General features: G+C 34.1%; 1 pseudogene; it reads left to right on the top strand.

The window, feature by feature from the left end:
- The first annotated feature begins 263 nt into the window (after positions 1–263).
- On the top strand, positions 264–869 carry LOC125611482 (annotated as a pseudogene).
- The last annotated feature ends 11,080 nt before the right edge of the window (positions 870–11,949 follow it).

Raw genomic sequence — 11,949 nt, forward strand, 5'->3', positions numbered from 1 at the left:
TTGGATCTTCTCTCAGCTTAGCCTGGACAAAATGTATGAGACCTTACAGAGGCATATTAAACTGTGTTCAAATTCCTTACCCCAAAATTATGACATGACAAATGTATATTTTTAAGCCACTCAAATTTGGGCAATGTCTTCCAATAGATAATTAATACATAATTCAGTGTTCAATAAATATTTAAAAAGTAGCTCAAGATAATTTTTTATTAAGAATAACTAAACTCATTCATTTTTGTCTGGCAGCCATCAGGGAAGTCAAGATGGGTATATACAAGTACATCTAGGAATTATGAGATGAGAAGCAGTCCTATGTGATGTGCTCTCTTCTGAGATTCCTGGGGCTAGCAGTATCACCAGTTCTCTATACTTCAGAGGACTCCCTGTCCCATTTGGCCTGATAAAGAGCACAGAACAGAGTACAAGGTCAAGCAAGGTTATGTCACATAGAGCATTCTTGACTTCCATGCAGGCCATAAATGCCTAATTCCTAAAGGTACAAACTGTGGCCAGCCTTATGTCCAGATCTCGTACCAGTTGAAGTTTACTCAGAGGCCTTCATTCTGATGCCAAAGAGCTAGCTGGATGCCACAGTGTGGCTCTAAGACTCCTGGATTCTTACTGGGTTGTAGAAAGTTCCACCTACAAATTCATTTAGTTATCCCTCATTGATCCGTTCCAAAAGTCTATCAAAAGACATACTGAACCTCATGGATCACCAAACCAGTTCACATTCACAGGGAGATGTACTGGCTGACATCTGCAGGCCTCACGTGGTGGGTGGGCTTGGAAAGGATCACAAGTTCCACCATACTATTGGTGGTTCTCACCATGCAGCCAAGGAGCAATGTACACCAGTTTCACAATGACTGTTAATATAAGCAATGCTTATAATACTCAAACCTCATAAAGAATTTAGAACAGAGATGTGTGCTTAAAGGTATTATCTGTAAAATCTAGTCTGCAGATCATTTTGTGATTTTTCTTTCAAATTATGGAAGTTAATGCAATACTGTTTGAAGATTATAAATGGTGTTTTTTTTTCTTTATGTTATTAGGGAGTTATATGTTAGTGTTTAAAACATGCTGAGTGTAATAATAGGTGTAAAATAAATCCTTTAAAACAGGAGTGCTGAAACTAGGTTGGTAGATTTGTTTGGTGCATGCAATAAAACCTATAGTTTTATTTGGATGATGCAGTGTTCTGCTGGTTTATATAAAAGTTGCTAGGTTTTTTTTTTTTTTTTTGAGTTTGGCAAGAACAAACTTTTAAAATGGATTTTGATTAGAATTTTTTAGGATAAAAGGAAGATAGCCTAATCCTGTGCTAGGGTCATATGTAGAAAAGTGCAAACGCAACTAACGCACACATTTAAAAATTCAATACAGTTTTTCATTTGTGAAATTGCTGTTTCTGAAAAGAAAAAAAAAAAGTTTCCAAAAAGCCACCACTTTCAGAAAAATCAAATCAACCTGTGTCAAGAAGTTTCTCTTTCAAGTTAAGCAAATCCAGGTAAATTGCCTAAGAGTCTACAATACTGGATAAGTTCACTTAAAAGGTAAAATTTCTCAGTTTATTCCTCTGGCTCCATGTTATATAGAATCCTGAATTCATTGCACAGTGGTCAGTAGTGATGTTTATACTGGTATGCTTTGAAACTGATGGAAACTAAACATGAATTAAATAAGAATTATATGACTTAATATTTGTAAGCTAGTAACAAATGCTATGGAAGTTGATAAGCCAGTAGCCTCTCAATAAGTGCCTCTCAAGTGTGAGTTTTGAAAATAAAAGTGAGTATTTTTTTTCTTTTTCTGACATTTTAATTTTACAAGTGAGAGTATAATTTGTTGATAGGTAACAAGATTATTTTATTTTATTTTATTAGCTACACATGACACTACAATGATCTTGGCAATGCATATATTTTAATCAATTGGGGTATAATTTCTCATTTTTCTGATTGTACAGATTGCAGAATCAGATTGGTCATACAGTCACCTATATTCATATAGCTATCATAATGTCTATTCTATTCTGCTGCCCTTCTTATCCCCCTACTCCTCCCCTCCCCTTCCATCATTTCTCTCTATACAATCTAACGTGACACACTTTTTTTTTTCTCCTCACAACATCATACATGTATTCTGTATAATATTGAGGGTCTCCTACCATCTTCCATGCAACTCCCCGTCTCCCTCCTTTTCAATCCCACCTCTCTTCCCTATTTAGTGGTAATCTTCTTCTCATGTTCTTCTACCCTATCCCATTTTGAGACACCCCCCTTATATCAGAGAAGACATTTGGCATTTGTTTTTTAGGGATTGGCTAAATTCACTTAGCATTATCTGCTCTAATGCCATCCATTTCCCTGTAAATGTCATGATCTTGTTATTTTTTTTAGTGCTGAGTAATGTTCCATTATGTATAAATGCCACATTTTTTAATCCATTCATCTATTGAAGGGCATCTAGGTTGGTTCCACAGTCTAGCTATTGTGAATTGTGCTGCTATAAACATTGATGTGGCTGTGTCCCTGTAGTATGCTCTTTTTAGGTCTTTTGGGTATAGTCGGAGAAGGGGAATAGCTGGGTCAAATGGTGGTTCCATTCCCAGCTTTCCAACAAATCTGCATACTGCTTTCCAAATTAGCTGCACCAATTTGCAGTCCCACCAGCACTGTATGAGTGTACTTTTTTCCCCTGCATCCTCGCCAGCACTTATTGTTGTTTGACTTCATAATGGCTGTCATTCTTATTGGAGTGAGATGGTATCTTAGAGTAGTTTTAATTTGCATTTCTCTGATTGCTAGAGATGGTGAGCATTTTTTCATGTATTTGTTGATTTTTAATCAAGACTTCAAAATACTTACTGTAATGCTAATTTGTGACCATTATGAATCCTCTAGTTACAAATGATCTAGCTATGTAAAAGTGCATCATCTTTGCTTAGTTCGGTCAACAAATTATCTTGGGCCAACTTAGCTTACTCTTTCCCTTAAAGCTAGTGAAAAAAGTCAATTGACATAAAAGCAGTTTCCATATGTGTCTTCTGCTGTCATTTTTTTTCTCTTCCTTGCTCAAACTACCCTCAAAATCCTCAACATTGCACAAGTTTGATCCATCAGGTAAGCATACCAACACATTATTCTGTTTGTGTCACATCGTCCAGTAGATTAGGCTACAATTCCCAGGGTGCATTTGACTGTGGGAAAAATATAGGAGGAATTGCCCTTATAATTTTAAATTCTGAGTGTGGTGACTTAAGATTAGATCTTTTGATTTCAAAATCCAATTAGTGCTTTTCCTGTACTGGCTTTTCTTATTTTCTATAGCGGTTTCAAAATAGTAAATTAATTGATTTCCAGAAAATATACCATAGCAGACTCATAGAACATTGCAAACTTTCTACTTAACAAAATAACAAAACAGAGTTTGGGTGTAGAAGTTGTTTAACTAAAGGAATAAATGTCTATTAAACAACAATAACAGGGCTGGGGATGTGGCTCAAGTGGTAGCGTGCTCGCCTGGCATGCGTGCGGCCCAGATTCCATCCTCAGCACCACATACAAACCAAGATGTTGTGTACGCTGAATACTAAAAAATAAATATTAAAAAATTCTCTCTTTCTCTCTCTCTGTCTCACTCACTTTCTCTTAAACAAAACAAACAAACAACAACAACAACAACACGAGGGGATCAAAGATGGCAGACCAGAGGTAAACAGCATTCTATGTAACTCTGTGACCTGGGACAAAAATAGTGAGAATACTGTTTCTCTGTGAGGGATATTTCTGCTCCCATGCAGGAATTATGGCCACCATGCCTGGGTGGGGCTCAAGGCCTCAGCATCAGAGTAAGTCTCCCAATTACTTGCCCAAACAAGACTACCAGGTGCCTGAGCAGGACCATCAGCATCAGCACCAACACAGAACATTTGGCTGCGAACCGAGCAGGAATCCTGGACACTGCCCCCATGCAGGACACCCAGCAGCTACCCATGTACAGAAGCTCTGGCAGTCACTCCCATGTGGACCATGGACCATCTACCAACATGGGGCTCCCCCATTGCCTCCATCTTGGAACTGTGCAGCAACAGAGATAGTCTTCTACTCCCAGTAGCCTGCCTGTATCCAAGAACTTTGTACAGGCTCCAAAGACAGCTGAAACTGCATACTGCATGCCACAGAGCTGTCTCTGAACACATCGCTTACATCCAACCATCACCCAGCTTCTCCCACCCAACCCAATACCCCATCACTGAAAGCAGATCCCTCCATCTTGGGTCACCTTATGACCATCTTCAGTGGGACTAACTCCCAGTTTGGAACTCCAGCTCGCCAGGTATCCAGTTTCAAACTCCCCCCTTTCCCTAGCAAGCTATAGCCCAGCACAGTGACATCCTTACCTTCACCATCATGAGGGCGTAGATACCAGCTAACAATAGACAACCCCCCTTATTCGATGAGAGGGGAAGCAGGAAAGACACTAATTTCCAACCAAAACAATTCTTGTTTTTTCCTTCAAGATTTTTTTTTCTTCTTCTTCTTCCCTATTTTCCTGCCTTCAGAAACCCAAGATATGTGAAACTAAGCACTTTACCTGAATTAGTATTTTGAGGGCTGGGACTTCTGAATAGTACAATACAGTTGGATATTCTTTTTTTCCCTCCATTTTTACTATTTTAAATATATATGTTTTTTTTTATGTACTCTACTGTCCTCCCACTTACTTGTCTACCCAAAATTTCTTCTTCTCTATTCTCCTGCTACTAACCTTCTTCTTTAGATTTCTCTTCCACACTTCCTAAGATAATAACTCTATATCTTCACCTCCTACCTTCTCAGCGTATCATCCTACACCTCACCTCTGATTCTTTGTCTATCATCAAAAACTGTAAACCCTTTTAAAAACCTATATTTGGGGTAAAAATGGGAGTTCATAACCCACTTGAATCTAATGTATGAAATATGATATGTCAAGAGTTGTGTAATGTTTTGAACAACCAATAAAAAAATGTTAAAAAAAACAAAACAAACAAAAAAACGTTAAAAAACCTACTGATTATATTGTAGATAATAATTGAATTTTACCATTTCTGTATATTGTGATCAAACTGTAAATATCTTAATAGCAACTAATTGTTTTTAAGGTTGTATATTGTTTATATTAGAATCTGTTAACATTGTCCTTCCCCTCAAAAGAGAGGTATTGAAACCCTAAAGGAACACCATAAGCCTATAGGGTAAAAACAATAATGCCACGGATCCACAGTGCTAGAAAGGAAGACATATAAGCAACATGAAAGGACAAGAGAGAAAAGTGCCCCAAAACAAATAAAGATACAAATTTTTAGAATCCATTGTGAGCACAGGAGAAGATATGACAAAGAAAGAGTTCAGGAGATACATAATTAAAATGATCTGTGAATTAAAGAATGATATAAGAGAGCAAGTACAGGCAGAAAAAGATTATTTTGAAAAAGAACTACATAAACAAATACAAGTAGTAAAATATTACTTCCATGAGGAGATAGTGGTTCTAAAACAAACAAACAGAAATCCTTGAAATGAAAGGAACAATAAACCAAATTAAAAGTTCAATTGAAAGCATCACTAACAGATTAGACCACTTGGAAGACAGGGCCTCAGACAATGAAGACAAAATATATAATCTTGAAAAGAATGTAGACCACATGGTGAAAATGGTAAGAAACCATGAGCAGAATATTCAAGAAATATGGGATAGCATAAAAAGACCAAAATTTAAAGTCATTGGGATAGAGGAAAGTTTGGAGTTCCAAAACAAAAGAATGAGCAATCTATTCAATGAAATAATATCAGAAAATATTCCAAATATGAAGAATGAATTGTAAATAATTCAGAACACTTATAGGATGCCAAATGTACACAACGGATTCACACCAAGACACATTATAATGAAAATGCCTAACATGAAAATAAGGAGAGAATATTAAAAGCCATGAGAGAAATGAATGAGATTACATACTGGGGGAAGCCAGTTAGGTTATGTGCAGATTTTTCAAACCAGACCCTGAAAGCTAGAAAGTCCTGGAACAACATATACCAAGCTCTGAAAGAAAATGGATGCCAACCAATAATCTTGTATCCAGCAAAATTCTGCTTTAGATTTGAAGCTGAAATAAAAACCTTTCATGATAAACAAAAGAATTTACAGCTAGAAAACTTATATACAGAACATCCTTGGTAAAATATTCCATAAAGAGGAAATGAAAATAAAAAAAAAACAATGAAAATCAGCACAGAGAGATATTACACTAAAGGAAAAACTAATCAAAAGAGAAAACAAGTCAAGTTAAATAACACAAATAAACACAAATGGTGGAGAATATAAGTTATATCTCAATAATGACTCTGAATGTTAATGGCCTAAACTCACTAATCAGAAAAAAAGACCCGACAATATTCTGCCTCCAGGAGACTCATCTCATAAGACAAGGCATCCACAGACTGAATGTGAAAGGCTGTTAAAAATCATACCACTCATTTGGACTGTGGAAGCAAACAAAGGTTTCCATCCTTGTATCAATGAAAGTAGAGTTCAAGCTAAATTTAATCAAAAGGGATAAAGAAGGACATTTCATATTGCTCGAGAAAACCATATACCTACAAGACACAACAATTATATAAACAATGGAGCATCTCTGTTCATCAAACAAATTCTTATCAAGTCCAAGATTGAAACTGACCACAACACAATAATTTTGAGTGACTTTAACACACCTCTTTCACCACTAGATAGATCTTCCAACAAAAGCTGAACAAAGAAATTATAGAACTCAATAATACAATCAAAAACTTAGATTTAACTGACATAAATAGAATATTTCATCCTTCAATGAATGAATACACTTTCTTCTCAGCAGCACATGGATACTTCTCTAAAATAGACCATATATTATGCCACAAAGCAACTCTTAGCAAATACAAAAAAGTAGAGATACTACCATGCATTTTATCAGATCATAATGGAATGAAATTAGAAACCAATGACAAAATAAAAAATAAAGACTACTCCAACTCCTGGAGACTAAATAATATGCTACTAAATGAACAATGGGTTCATTTAGTAGCATATTATCAAGGAAAAGATTAAAAAATTCTTAGAGGTGAATGAAAACATTGATACAACATATCAAAATTTCCTGGACACTGTGAATGCAGTATTAAGAGGAAAGTTCATTGCATGGAGTTTATTCCTTAAAAGAAGAAAAAGTCAACAAATAAATAACCTAACGTTACATCTCAAAACCCTAGAAAAAGAAGAACAAATCAACAGCAAAAGCAGTAGAAGGCAGGAAATAATAAAAATCAGAGCTGAGATCAATGAAATCAAAACAAAAGCAACTATTGAAAAAATTGACAAAACAAAATGTTGGTTCACTGAAAAAATAAATAAAATGGACAAACTCTTAGCCATGCTAATGAAGAGAGGAGAGAGAAAACTCAAATTACTAACATATGTGATGAAAAAGATAATATCACAACAGACATACAGAAGATAACTGGAAATTATTTTGAAAACTTGTACTCCAATAAAAGAGAAAATATCAAGGGAATCGACACATTTCTAGAATCACATGATTTGCCCAAATTGAACTAGGATAATATACACAATTTAAACAGATCAATTTCAAGCAATAAAATAGAAGACACCATCAGAAGGCTATCAACCAAGAAAAGCCCAGGACCTGATGGATGCACGGCTGAGTTCTACAAGACCTTTAAAGAAGAACTAATATCAATACTCTTCAATTTATTTCAGAAAATAGTAAAAGAGGGAGCACTCCAAAACTCATTCTATGAGAATAATATCATCCTGATTCCAAAACCAGGCAAAGATATATCAAAGAAAGAAAACTTCAGACCAATATTTCTAATGAACATAGATGCAAAAATTTTCAATAAAATTCTGGCAAATTAAATACAAAAACATAGTAATACAAAAACACCATTTGACCCAGCTATCCCACACCTCCATCTCCACCCAAAGGACTTAAAAACAGCATACTACAGGGACACAGCCACATCAATGTTTACAGCAGCACAATTCACAGTAGCTAAACTATGGAAGCAACCTTAGATGCCCTGCAGTAGATGAATGGACAAAGAAAATGTGGTTTATACACAATGGAATATTACTCAGCAATAAAAGAGAATGAAATCATGGCATTTGCAGGCAAATGGATAGAGTTGGAGAATATAATGCTAAGTTAGCCAATACCAAAAAACTAAATGCTGAATGTCTTCTCTGATACAAGGAGGCTGATTCATTGTGGGGTAGGGAGGGGGAGCATGGGAGGAGTAGATGAACTCTAGATAGGGCAAAGGGGTGGGAGGGGAAGGGAGAGGGCATGGGGGTAGAAAAGATGGTGGAATGAGATGGATATCATTACCCTAAGTACATGTATGAAGACATGAATGGTGTGAATGTACTTTGTAAAGAACCAGAGATACGAAAAATTGTGCTCTGTATGTGTAATATGAATTGCAATGCATTCTGCTGTCTTATATAACAGAGTAGAATAAAAAATACATTTTAAAGAAAGAACTCCCCAGTTCCCAAGATAGAAGTTCTTGACAATTGTTGCAGTTAAGATTTCATACTTGGGTGGTTTTGTGACTGCTGAGTGCTTCCTATTTTTCCTTTATTTAAATGAGTACTCTAATTGCATATACTCTACCTCTGTTCAACTATTGAAATTATCACACATTGTTGCCTGCAGTATAAATTGATAACATTAACTTTGAAAAATAGATCCAACACATGTATGTGGTATAACCCAGAAATTTAACCTAGGTTATATAGCACAAACAAAAGAAAGGTGTATATTCAAAGAGAGAACTGATAATGCTTGGGTTAGTATTGTGTCTATTCATAAAATCCCTAAACTAGAAGCACTTTAAATAAAGATGAAAGTTAGAAAATAAAAATAAATATAACCACAATGAAATATCATAAACTACCATTAAAAAAATAAACATACATGGAGGTAGGAAGCATAGTAGTATGAGTTGTACATTATAACCCTATGTGCAAATATGATTACACCAGTGTAATCCTACATCATGTACAACCAGAAGAATAAGAAGTTATACTCCATTTATGTATGATGTATCAAAATGCATTCTATAGCCCTTTATAAATACTTAGAACAAATAAAAACAAAAGAAAAAAGTAAACATACAGGTATATGCAAGGGCACAGAGAAAATGCACAAAAATAACTCTCAGCGAAATGAAAGGATTTAGCTAAAGTCCCTGGATTCAATCACCAGCACCACAAACAAGAAAAGATTGGTCCAGAGGTCCACAATGGTTTGATAACATAACATTGATAAACAGGTTCTCAGCCACCATTTAATTTATTAACAGCCCAAATAGAACACCAACAACAACAAAAAGAAAGGTAAAGCGGCTCTCACTTCTTGAGGTGGGCTATCCATCTTCTCTAGCCTATCTACATTGGTACTCCTAGTTCTCTGGTCTTCAGACTTATGCAAGGGTTCTCCTATTTCTCAGGCCCTTGAACTTGGATTAGAAGTTCACATCTAGTTCTGAGTCCCCAGAAGATTATGGAACTTTAGCCTCCCTAGTGACATGAGCCAATTCCTGATTAAAATTTATATCTATATCTACATATTTATATATGTTTATATATATTAAAATTTAGATCTAAATATCTTATTGATTCTGTTCTTCTAGAAAACCTGAAAAATCCAAATATTAAATGTCATTTTAATGTTTCCTTTCTGAAGGAGCAGGGTCAGAATGGAAAGACTTAATGGCCCTCTAAGGTCTTCAAAGTAGTAGTCCCTCATCTGCATAAGGTGACATGGATATTCTATGGACTTCTTTGTATATAGGCCCTATGTGATATTTCTAAAGGTTAAAAATTAAATGAAAAGTAGTATTTAAAAATAGAGGGCAAAAACTTTACTCTCACATTTCTGTCTTGGAGATGAAAGCTTATTTTCAACTACCAAGAACATTTCTAAATTGAGATCTGTCCACCTGTAGTAAGAAGACATTTCTCCAAAACTTTGACAATGCATTGACTGCCTTTGTTTCACTGTGTCAGTTGTTACATTTTTGTCAGCTAATATAGAAGTGTTAGTAGAAGACACTAGCTTATTAAAAATACTTTATTATTTTACTAAGATCTTAACATCTTTTTTTCTAGATTCGTAGTTGAAAACGAACAAGGGAATAAAGAAAATAAGATGCTACTCCTTCTATATAGTAGCAAAAGTTCTCAAAATGATAAAACACCTAATTCTGTTAAGATATAGTAAAATTCCTAAGTTACATATTACATTTAGAAATTCATGAGTGTGATAAAATTGTTAGAGCTCTTTGTATACAAAATGCAATCTATCGAAGACTATAATAGAATTTAATCTCTTTCTCAAAAAATGTAAATTTGGTGGAATTTGTTATGATAAAATTGTTCATTAATATGAATAGCAAAATAATTTGAAAAAACTTATTTTTAATAAACTAGAAAATAGCTAAATTATCTATTTACTTTTAATTCTTGAACTACAAACAGAAGAGCAAATGGAAATATAAAGGATGTTGAAAGAAACAAATGAGTCAGAATTTAATGTATAAATTATTGAACTGAGTAAAATGTGAAAGCAAAAATTATTGGTACAGCCAAGGGGGTGGTATTGAATCAAAGGAGTGAGTATGATATTGTGGTTTGATATATATTTTGTTCTTTCTGAAATTTCCAAATTAGAAAAGTTTAGATATTACGTTGTAGTGTAAAAATAGATGTCTGCATTTTAGAAGAACAAAGTGCCTGCTCAAATCTCTAGTACATGTGGATTTCTACAAAGTTGACGGGTGAAGATTGTTTGGGATCAGATTCTGAGTAATCAAACAAGAAATTCACTGAAAAGTGACTGTTATTTTGATTTTCAATTTAATTTTTATGTTTCTATGGCTCTGGCCATGTGTAATAACCATATCCCACTGGTAGCAATTTGTTTTCCAGCAGCTGGATGAAGGGTAAAAAGACCCATGAACTAATCCTAGTTTTGTCAGTACCTGACTATATGATCTATAATATAACTTCCTTCCTCTTTCTTCCTTTATTCCTTAAAAAATGAGTTACTTAGAATAGTTTATTTCTAATGTAACTTCATACTTCCATTTATTCTAGATCAGTGCAAAATTTTATCAGCCAAGAAAACTTGTTATATTAATTTAGAACTTTTATAATACTATGATTAAAAACTTTTTTCTAGTGAATAGCAAGCTAAAGCTTATTTACAACTCACAGGAAACTCCCTTGAGACAGTAGTTGTAGTGGCAATTAACACTATAATTGAATTAATTTGATCATTATGTAAAAAGTTACCAGATTTGCTAAAATTTTTTATTTACTTTCTAAGATAGAAGCTTCCTCAGACATGTTTAAAATTATTGTTGTGAATCACATAAGCTCATCCTTAATTTTAAGGCATTTTAGTTTAATTTTCATGGCAATACAGGATTTAGATTTTTTAAAATAATTTTCTAGTTAACCTAATGGAGCATTTTTTGATTTTTACATTCTAACTAATTGAGAGGAATACTGTTATACTTCATGCATAGAATTTCTCTAAAATATGCTATCTTACCTTGATGTTTTAAATCTTATTGATATGTTTCTATCTGTTGATTATTTATAGTGCAATACGGTTATTCATATGTGTATTTATTCTTCTTTTGTTAACTTATGTAAAGCTTATATAACATGAAAACATCATCTATGAAGTCATGTTTTCACATAAATAATGTAATAATGGCATACAGACTAAAATTATTTGACTAAAGTTATGTAATTAAAAGGACAAATAGCATGCTAGACTCGGAAACAGTTTATTTTTTTTTTTTTTTTTTTTTTTTTTTTTTTTTT

This window comes from Marmota marmota, unplaced genomic scaffold, assembly GCF_001458135.2.
Source record: "Marmota marmota marmota unplaced genomic scaffold, marMar, whole genome shotgun sequence".
Classification (NCBI taxonomy): domain Eukaryota; kingdom Metazoa; phylum Chordata; class Mammalia; order Rodentia; family Sciuridae; genus Marmota; species Marmota marmota.